This window comes from Lactuca serriola, chromosome 9 (genome assembly GCF_051521515.1).
Source record: "Lactuca serriola cultivar US96UC23 chromosome 9, Lser_US96UC23_V15, whole genome shotgun sequence".
NCBI classification, from domain to species: Eukaryota; Viridiplantae; Streptophyta; class Magnoliopsida; order Asterales; family Asteraceae; genus Lactuca; species Lactuca serriola.
Window position 1 is genome coordinate 27,276,798 of NC_136416.1, and position 10,854 is coordinate 27,287,651.

Sequence of the window (10,854 nt, forward strand, 5' to 3'; positions counted from 1 at the left end):
CACAAATAAAAAGAACAAAATTTGCTAACAATTTGACATAATTACATACGTGACAATAATCAATCATGTACATTTTTTACAATCATTAATTTAAAATCTTATTTAGTTCGAATATAACGTCCACAGAATATGTCACAAGCAGGATTAGTCATTTGGAAACTGAACCCTGTCGAGTTATCTTCACCCTGTAGATAAATAAACATAATTCATGATAGAAAATAATATAAAACCAAATTCATATGTAAATGAGTGATTGGGTGAATATGAATGGTCTGGAAAATAAGCTTTAAACAGTTTGCAGGTACGTATTAAAAAAGATACTAACCTGGGAATGTCAAAATTTCTTGTGCTCATTTAGCGATTTCCGAATTCATGTATTTCTGTTCGCCTTATTCTGATGTCAAACAATCTGATCTACCTCTAGTACTGCAAATACATACAAATTGTAATATAAATATTAATATAATATTCAAAAAAAAATTATATTAACTGTTTTTTCACTTTCATTTTCACCTGGTTTGAACCATGAAAAGATTGATGTCACAAGGATTTGGTATAACACTCATACACTTGCTTTCAATTTGATGTTTGTAATCCGCTCTTCCAGTTTGTAAATCGAATCCAATTATCCTTTTATTAGCACCTACAGAAACCACCATCTGTTTTTGTTGCATCCCTGCAACTCCCATAACAGCTGAAGAATGCATACTTTTGTGCAACACTTTTGGTTTCCAAGAATCATCCCTGTTTTTATCACTCCATTGAACCACATCATGACCACTTCCACTAGTTACAAAACAAGTATCTTCCCATGGCATGAATGATATGATGTTGATGATTCCCTTCACAAGTGGTTTATCTTAAAGGAAAGTTACACGGTTTTTCTCTTTTGGTTTATTCAGGTTGAGGATTGATATCTGAGGGTCACCACCATCAGCAGTGTAGAGAGAAAATACGTTGCCGCCATGTGGATGCCATGCTATGTCTTCTGGCTACCTTTTGGGTTTGGTGGATGAACAGTTGGCTGTACTTAGAAGATATGCACTTAATCTGTTTTTTTTAAAAACACACCAAATTAGAAACTTATAAAATCAAAGAATATGTTTCTTTCCTTCCTTCACCTAAAGTTGTGGTGTTGCTTGGTACACAAATCGAACTGCATAATGTTCTATTTTAGCCTTCATTTCTAATGTCAACATTAAGAACAAAAATTTCATGAATTTTACAAACATGCCATCGGGTGTTGTCTACATATCATCTTTTGTGTCTCTTACATAACGAAGCATCATAATATAAATTCAAAAATAGTAACATGAAACAGATAAAAAGATAAAGAACATACCCTCACGATTGAATTTTCCACAGATTTACAATTCCATCCAGATGGTTTGTACCTAACCTCGGGTTCAGCGGACCCCGTGATCCACATATTTGACATTAGGTTTAATGCCAACAAACCCTCACAGTGAATTAGAGCTCATCTGAAACATGTGTTCAAAGCCTTAGAGTGGAGGTATCCACATGATATGATAACTGGGTTTGTTGTTATATTGAATTCAAAGATAGGAAGACTAGAATATTACGATATGAGTAAATGAAAGTGCAAGTTACCTTTTTTATTCCTTCAATAAGATCCTCACCGCCCACTAAATCAGCTCCTGCAGCTCTAGCCTCATCTGCAGTTGCTCCATAAGCAAACACAACCACACGCAAGGCCTGCAATCGGACCTAGGGCTTGTAAGGATGACAAAAAATCAAGAGCAACAAACGTTGTGAGGGATTAGAAGTCGTAATGCCATAAATCACCGACTCTAGGATAGAAGTAGCTAGAGGAGGTGTGACAGTAGGGAGGGTCGGTGGTGGCGTGCTGGCGATGGTGGGCGGAGGTGGGTTTGTCTCAAGGAAAGTGGGTTGGAAGCGGGAAAGAAAGTGTGTGATGAGAGGGGAAACTGGGTAGAGCAAAGAAGAAATTTGGTGATGACACGCATGTTGTTGACTTTATGGATGCCGACAACCGGAAAGAGAAGGCGGTGGCAGTCGGAGTACGAGCGAAAGAAGCAGCGGTAGTCATCGCCGATTAAACCTCTTTGTTATCAGCCAATTAAACCTCTTTTTTATCAAACAAAAATCATGGAACGTGGCGATAATGAGTATACCGTTTCACAAAATTAGAGGATCAAAAACAAAGGATGATGATCGTCCCTTTATTTCTAGATTGCGAAGATGAAAGATATAAAAAGGTAGAAAAGAAAAAAGCGGGTTTTCAAAATTTTCGGGATTTCGTTTCCCCGTATCTATTATTAAACACACGTTTTATAAAAATTATAAAGCGACACCTATAGAGGACGCACATTTAAGATACATCGCCCTCCGTGTTTTTAATTTTTTTTCTTGTGACACTAATTTAAGGGCATGCAATAATGCATAACCTAAATCCTTTAATTTTTTAAAGAGATGACACTATTTTAAGGTCATTCTCTTTTGTGTAACATAAATCAGTGTGTGTCGTGCTTTGAGTGTCATTAAAGGCATATATTCTAGTAGTGACATAAAATGATAATTAGGGTCAAGTAAGAACACTTAACCGATTAAGGACTTAATCACTTAAGGGTATGAGTGATTAAGGATTGACACAGTCATTCTCAGGTGAAATAATAATCCAATCAACAGCCCAAATACGTGCCCGGATAATTTCCAAAATAGAGATTCCCAATTCTAGGGTTTCCACATAAAATGATAACTAGGGTTAGTGTTTCACACTTAACCCCTTAAGGAATTAATCCATTAGTTCCAACATTTCATTAAGTTAATTGTTTAGATAATTCAGTGCTTAATAGGTCGGGCACTACCCATTGCCACCTCCGGTAGTGGTGGTCGGCGACGGTCCATGGTTGCAGGAGGCGGCAACCACCATTTTTAATGGTGGTGGTTTATAATTTTTAACCCAAAACATTTTCAAATCAATCCTAAACACACAAAACATCCATCCAATACACACATATGCACACAACCACCCAAGGTGGCGGCTAGTGGTGGTAGAACGGCGGTAGGAGTTGGTAGCCACTACCTCATGGTGGTGGTGGTGGGTTACCTTAAATTCTCCAGCCAAGAAATGCTCATACTATCTCAAACCATTAAACATACATATAAATACTATAACACACACAGCCACCACTCACGGTCGCTGGTGGTGGCAGAAAGGGCAGAAATGGCGGCAACCACCATGGTTGGCAGCCATGGTGGTCTTCTAGTTCTCCGGCCAACAACACATGCCTAACATACTGAAACAAGCACACATACACGAGCATAAACACCTACCATGCTTGTAATTTGGTCTTGGAGGAGGAGGGCGATGGAGGGGCGATGAAAGGAATGACAGAATGAAGCATCGGCAGCGACGACACTGACAATACGAGCGACGTAATGTGAGTTGAGGTGTACAATGAAAGAAACGGAGAAGAATGTGTGCGACGCAACCACAAACAGCAGTAGCAACGACCATAATGATTCTGATCACCCTGAGCGACATGACGTTGGGCTCTTGGATCATGTCTTCACCGACAGCGGGGATAACGACGGTTGCTCAACTCGGTTGGTGCTCACGACGACAATAAGAAGGTGGCGGCTAGAAGTTGGAGGGGTCATAAGGTGGCGGCTTGTGATGTTAGGGTTAGGGTTTCGGTTTACATGAACCTTAAATACGGGAGGGGAAAGGGACGGGTTCAAATCCCGTGTTCAGATGAAACTTTGATATATTTTTAAAAGTTTGGTCCCTGACTCCACAAATTAGTTCAGATAAGGTCCAATATTTACACTACATCCCCTACTCTACAAAATTCCTTACGTTTCAAGTCCACATGTTACAATTTTGACCCTCTATACCAGAAAATATAACTTTTAACACCCCAAGGTGTACACCCTGCTAATTTAATACGACTTAGGGCTAAAATAAAATATTAAAAAAATCCATCTTGGGGTTTTATGGATTATTTTTTATTTATTTACTCATTTTATTTATTTATTTAAAACAAAATGATACAATTATCCCCAACCTAAATTAGATTTCGTCCTTGAAATCAGCTCCCGCTTCTACTTCATGATGCACTCCTCCACAGGGACCAAGATGAACAAAAATCAGTAGAATCGATCGGTTTCCGAGCTTCTCGGCTAAACACCGACACTCTAATCCCACACCAAAAGGGCATAACCACAATGAAATTTAATTGGTCTCCTGTTGAATTGAACCACAATCTTACTCTGCTCCGATAACCCAGCTAAGTTATCTACCATCAACACTGGGGCTCACCCCCCCCCGATCAAACGATAACAGGCAAGCAAACCCTCAACCTGAGCTCCTAACACCTTAGGGCCTAAGCACAAGCATGCCCTATGGACGTTATCACGACTAAGATAAGTACGAATCGAAGGGAAAATCCAACAACTGACGGTGATTTTGTTGTGAAACCCGAATATTTAGCAGTTGCGCAGAAGTATGGAACTTAGAGAAATCTGACTGAGAATCGAATCTTGGCACAAAGTCTCCCTGCCGCGAGGTTCTAATCTCCACCACTTGAAATATGCTAGAAATTGAGAACTACATAGTCCTCCGCAACCAAGACTAGCTCAAATTCTGCCACTTGATTCCAACCCCTGATATCCTGATACATGGTAGGATCTGAATCCATGCATCATTCATACATTCCAAAACACATATAATCGAGGATAAAGATAATCAATCCATTCATACTAAGAATTCAATCAGAATAGAGCTAATAATATAATTCCATTCAACCGATCATCCAAGATTACAACTGAACCTTGAAACACAAACGTAATTACATATAAATATCAATACTACCACAACATCTAACTAGAAGAACTACGAACTCAGATCTTGGTCCTCGGGACCTCGGCGGTCCCCTGACGACTATCGGGTAACTGCCAAGCTAAGGGTGTAGGATCCAACGCCTTTCTGAGAAAAGGACAGTGAGCTATAATGTGGCCTTCCTAAACACAATGAAAACCAACTCACACACTCCGTATGTAGTCTCTAACAAAATGGCTCTCCTCGCCACACCAACGAGATGGAACAGATCTGCGCCTCCCTCTGATCCGCAACTCTGGCCGGCAGACTTGAACCACTTCGCTGCAAGCTTGGACTGATCCGGAGCCTGACACTGCTCCCTCGCATGGGTCCCTATCTCAATCCATCGCCTCCTTGTGGCATCCTGAAGCTTAGCGAGAGAACCATAGCACTAGATGGACACGAACTGTTGAATATTCTTCTTGATCATGCTCAAATACCGATCATCTAAGCCTGCTCTGAAGCAACAACCTCAGGACTGAACAAAGCCCTCTCAGTGAACATCTTGGTGATTTCCGTCACCGAATCATTTGTCTGTCTTAGATCCAGACACTCCTAGGCCAGTTTCTCCCTCTCTACCAGGGGAACATACCTTGAACGGAACATCTCTGTGTACTGTTCCCAAGTCATCACAGCCCTCTGCTCAGGAGTATAAGACTAGTCACTAGTCTCCACCAATCCCCTGCCCCCAACATGAGAAGGTTCAGGGCACACTTGACGTTCTGGTCATTTGGACAAGAACACGTGAAGAAACAACCCTACACATTAGACAACCATCTCATCGCCGCAATGGGGTCCGACACCCCATCAAAATCTGGGGATTCGAACAATCAAAGTCCCGATACTGGAAATCTATCTCTCCTCGAGCCCTAAAGGTAGCAACAGTCGCGGTGGTCGCATCAACAGCAACCTAAGAAATTATTGCATATTGGTCATCAAAGTACTTCCTCATGAATGATCTCCTTGACGTGGTCCTCAGTCAATGTTGGCCCATCATGGCCATCTGCTCCTGATCCTGATCTAGATCCAACCTCAAATCATCTCGTAATAGCCATACCAAAAATAAACCAGGGCGATAACAGACAAAACACATATAACACCAGGGGAACCAATTCCCAACAAAACCCTAGGGGTTGTGACTTCCCTGTTACGCGTATGGGTCATGTGCTTTTAGTAGTACATGCCCATACTACCTTCCACACCTACCCGTAGGTGTCTCAGAGGATCATCACAACAACCCTAACAATACACTACACTCTAGCATACTCATGCACTTTATCCTCACTTCCTAGAGGAAAGCTACCCATATCGTGACTGGTCAGCTGACCCCACGTAATTCATCCTACCATCAACTGCCACACGACCCTCAATTGGTGCCAGATAACTATCGCATGAACACTATCACATACTACACAACTTAAACAATCTTAGGCTAAAGGATTCAATCCTACAACAGTTGCACTCAAACAAGAGCTGCACGAAAGAACCAAATCCCCCACCCTAAGACCATTTAACCCATGAAGTATGTGACTTAGCACATTCACTCAATAGTTAGTTCACACACGAAAGAGTCATACAACAATCAATAAGGTATTCTACAAGAGATAAGGCATCAAATATAAGGTAATTATGTCATATGATTCCTAAGGATCCCTATCTTATCAGTAGCATGTTGCTCTAACATAACATAATATAATCTCAAATAATTGTGTGGTAATTTGAGGTCTACTTACTAGCTCCGGCTGATCATACACATCTCATCCTCCTTGATTATTTTGAAAACCATTTGAAAATTGTTTTAAAAATCATTTTCCTTAGTTTGAGACTGGATTCGCACGAGTGTTCCTCCAATTCACTCAAACCAAGGCTCTGATACCAACTTGTAACACGCATAAAATTCATGAAAAATTTGAACTTTTTAACACCAACCAGAAATCATATTTGTTTACAGCCTAGTTTTCAAAAAATGTTTAATATCAGAGTTTCCCAAAATCATAACACAAAACAGGAGGAGGTGCACGATCAAGCCTTCGCCTTCCCGCGGTCATCTGAGGTATCTGAAACACAACCCAAAACTGTAAGCCCAAAGCTTAGTGAGTTTCCCCCAAAATACCGATACATAAAAAATAGCACAAATATAATGAAAGCGTGCAATGGGTCCATGGCTAACATACTGGATTACCCCTGAGCCCACAACATAGTCTGGCTTGCCGTATGGGCCAACAGCTTATGTATGGTTTGCTCCCCATCCTGATTAGTCATCGGACTGAATACCACTAAGCCCTCAGTGGGAGTCTGACATGCCCTTCCCGACCCTCAGCTCGTATCTGGAATGTTCATGAGTCCTCAGCATGACGCTGTTATGCCCTTTCTAGCCCTCAGCTCATATTTGGCATACTCCAGGGTTTGTTGGCCTACTGCCTCAACCCCACTGCTCTTCCCGAGACACCGTGCTTACGGCTTATAGCCGACCCGCACAGGGTATCTTGGCCTACCTCACAAAGGAGGACCGCTCAACCCAAAAGAAACATAATATGTTGACATATAAATAATCAAGATCAACTAGGCACATAATACAGGCAAACAATAATCATACAACTCACTAATGCCTACTAATCCTCTCACAACATACAGTCCCGCTACCAGCTACCCCTGTAGAATGCGTAACCATACTGTAACAAGAGGTGAGATAGCCATCCGAACAGATGCTCCTACTCTAGAGCCATAACCAAACAAGGAACATGCAAGAGAGATCTAACAGACAATCCCTAAGGGTACTCCATAGATGATAACCAGCAAGCACAGATAACATACAGTTCTACAGGTTGTTACCACAAAGCTACATACTCAGTACCATGAGACTGATCTAACAGATCACTACATCGTTACAACATACTCAATACCAGAACACAGATCTAAAAAATCACTACAGCATAGCAGTATACTAAATATCAACAATCCAAGGAATTCATGGGCGTATATACTCAGAGGTGAGATAGTCACCCGGACAGGTGATCATTCTCTAAAACCACAACCAAACAAGGAACAGGGAAGAGAGATTAGATCAAGAGTCCTCAGCCTATCCTACATGACTATATATAGTCCCTAGGGCATCCCTCTACTAATAGATAACAAAAACTAGTGGGGTGGCATTGGTGCCTTCGACCTACGGGTACAGTGAGGCGACTCTCACCTCGATATGCGTGTAGATAATCACTATAGTAACGAAGAACTCTACCAACATCAAATCACTTCCAATGAACTACACGAAGATGCTTGAGTTAACACCTAATCATAGGTCATAGTCACTTGCAATAGTTCCCACCTCACATGAAATGACAATTAGAGTTTCACATAAAATGACAATTAGGGTTAAGTAAGAACACTTAACCCATTAAGGACTTAATCACTTAAGGGTATGACTGATTAAGGTTTAACTTAGTCATTCTCGGGTGGAATAATAATCCAATCAACAACCCAAATATGTGTCCGGTTGATTTCCAAAATAGAGCTTCCCGATTCTAGGATTTCCACATAAAATGATTACTAGGGTTAGTGTTTCACACTTAACCCCTTAACGACTTAATCCATTAATTCCAAAATTGCATTGAGTTAATTTTTTAAATAATTCAGTGCTTAATAGGTCATGCACCACCCTTTGTCACCTCCGGTAGTGGTGGTCGGCGGCGGTCTATGGCGGCAGGAGGTGGCTACCACCATTTTTAATGGTGGTGGTTTATAACTTTTAACCCACAACATTTTCAAATCAATCTTATACACACAAAACATCCACCCAATATACACATACAGGCACACAAGGTGGCGGCTGGTGGTAGTTATAACAGCGGTAGGAGGTAGTAGCCACCACCTCACGGTGGTGGTGGTGGGTTTCCTTCAATTCTCCGGCCAATAAATTCTCATACAATATCAAACCATTAAACACACACATAAACACACACATCCATCACTCACGTTGGCTGGTGGCGACAGAAAGAGCAGAAATGTCTTCTTGTTCTCCAGCCAACAACACACGCCAAACATAATGAAACACGTACACATAAACGGGCAGGATCACCCACCATGCTTGTACTTCGGTCTTGGAGGAGGAGGACGATGGAGGGGCGAAGAAAGGAACGACAGAATGAAGCATCGGCAGCGGCGATGCCGGAAATACAAGCGACGTAACGTGAGTTGAGGCATACAATGGAAGAAACTGGGAAGAATGTCTGCGACCCAACCACGAATAGCATCAACAGAGACCATAACGATTGTGATCTCCCTGACCGACACGACATTAGGCTCGTGGATCTTGTCTTTGCCGGCAACAGGGATAACGACGGTTGCTCGACTCGGTTGGCGGCTCACGACAACAATAAGAAGGTGGAGGTAGCTGGAAGATGGAGGGATGATAAGGTGGCAGCTGGTGATGTTAGGGTTAGGGTTTCGGGTTACATGAACCTTAAAAATGGGAGCGGATTGGTCCAGCTCCACATACAACAGGTTAGTGACTTACTCAAAAAATGCCTTTCTTGTCGTGTAGCAAGATTTTCTTTAAGTAGATTTCAACTCATTGTTGTAAACTAGATAAGGAACGCTAGTTTGATATTTGAATATTAGATATGTATTGTTGTATAGATAAGATCCATTATCATAGAACCTATAATGTGACATCCCCAAAATCACGGCCAGAAAAGACCGGTTTCAATTATGCTTTTAAAATAATTTCAGAGTAAATCCTTTTGATTTAAAAGAGTTGCAGAATTTGTTCCCAAAACAAAATACGATAAAATAAAGTTTATCAAAGCATTTGATCAAGAGATGCATTTTCATTATATAACAATATTCAGGATGTCATGTTCCGATAAACAGACCAAAAGCATAAACAACAAAAGATAGACCATACAACAGTTAGATATAACAACTGGTCTAATATCAAAAGATCTTGATAAGTCATCCAACTTATGCTCTCGCGCCACTACCTGTAATACAACAAAACTGAGTGGGTCAGCCTTGGGAGCCTGGTGAGCATATAGGGTTTTCAACCCACAATAAATAATTATATTTAATTTCACCAACCAACAATAACCCGATTACTCATTCCCGTTATCCTCACTGTACGTCCCTAAAAAAACATCTATCTCAAAGGACCTAATCTAGGATTTTCATCGGGACGGACATTACTGCAAGGGGTTTCCTCAGCAATAGATGTCCTAAAGGAAACCATGAGGGGGATAGAGCACACCGGTGAACACATCATTCACAACACCTACAGGTTATGAACCTGCTAGCGTTCCACAGGTCTGTCTAGAAAGAGTCTGTGGTCGTTATCCATACTCCGTTGAATAACTAAATCAACAACAACAACAACAACAACGAGGCCTCTCATCTGTTTATCATACATCAACTATCTACCCATGTTCTACCCAACATATTAGTAGATAAAAATATATATTTTTATACATAGTTTAAAACCTGTATAGCATTCTCATTCAATACATATTCCAAACAACAGATGAGACACATACACATAACACATATTACATAGAGAATAAATCATATCTATGAGATAGAAGAAAGTGAATATACATTCACACATATAACAATAAAATATACACATAACATGTATTTTGTATAAAATACTTCATAGTTATGCGTTAGAAGAAAGTAACTACACACTCACTTGATCAAAAGATGATCGCACAACACTACGAATTGTAGAAGTAGTATTCTTCGGTAGATCTGGAAGATCTTCACAAAAACCGGGCTCCTCGCGGGTAGAGCTTCGACTCGGGAATCTCACTTCTCGGGATCTTCGGGCTTCGGGACTCGCTTCGGGTCTCGGGAATGATACCGGGTCTTCGGGGGGTTAAAATAGAGCTTAAAGAGAGTATCGGAAGTGGGAGAATAAGAGATGAGCAACCAAGCTCGGCTGACCCTTGATTTCTATTTATAAGGTGAATTTTCTGAGTTCACCTCGTGAGTTTTTAATA

At 40.9% G+C, this 10,854-nt stretch overlaps 1 pseudogene; it reads right to left on the bottom strand.

Moving 5' to 3' along the window:
* Nucleotides 1–354: 354 nt before the first annotated feature.
* On the bottom strand, nucleotides 355–1,429 carry LOC145075466 (uncharacterized; annotated as a pseudogene).
* Between the last annotated feature and the right edge of the window lie 9,425 nt (nucleotides 1,430–10,854).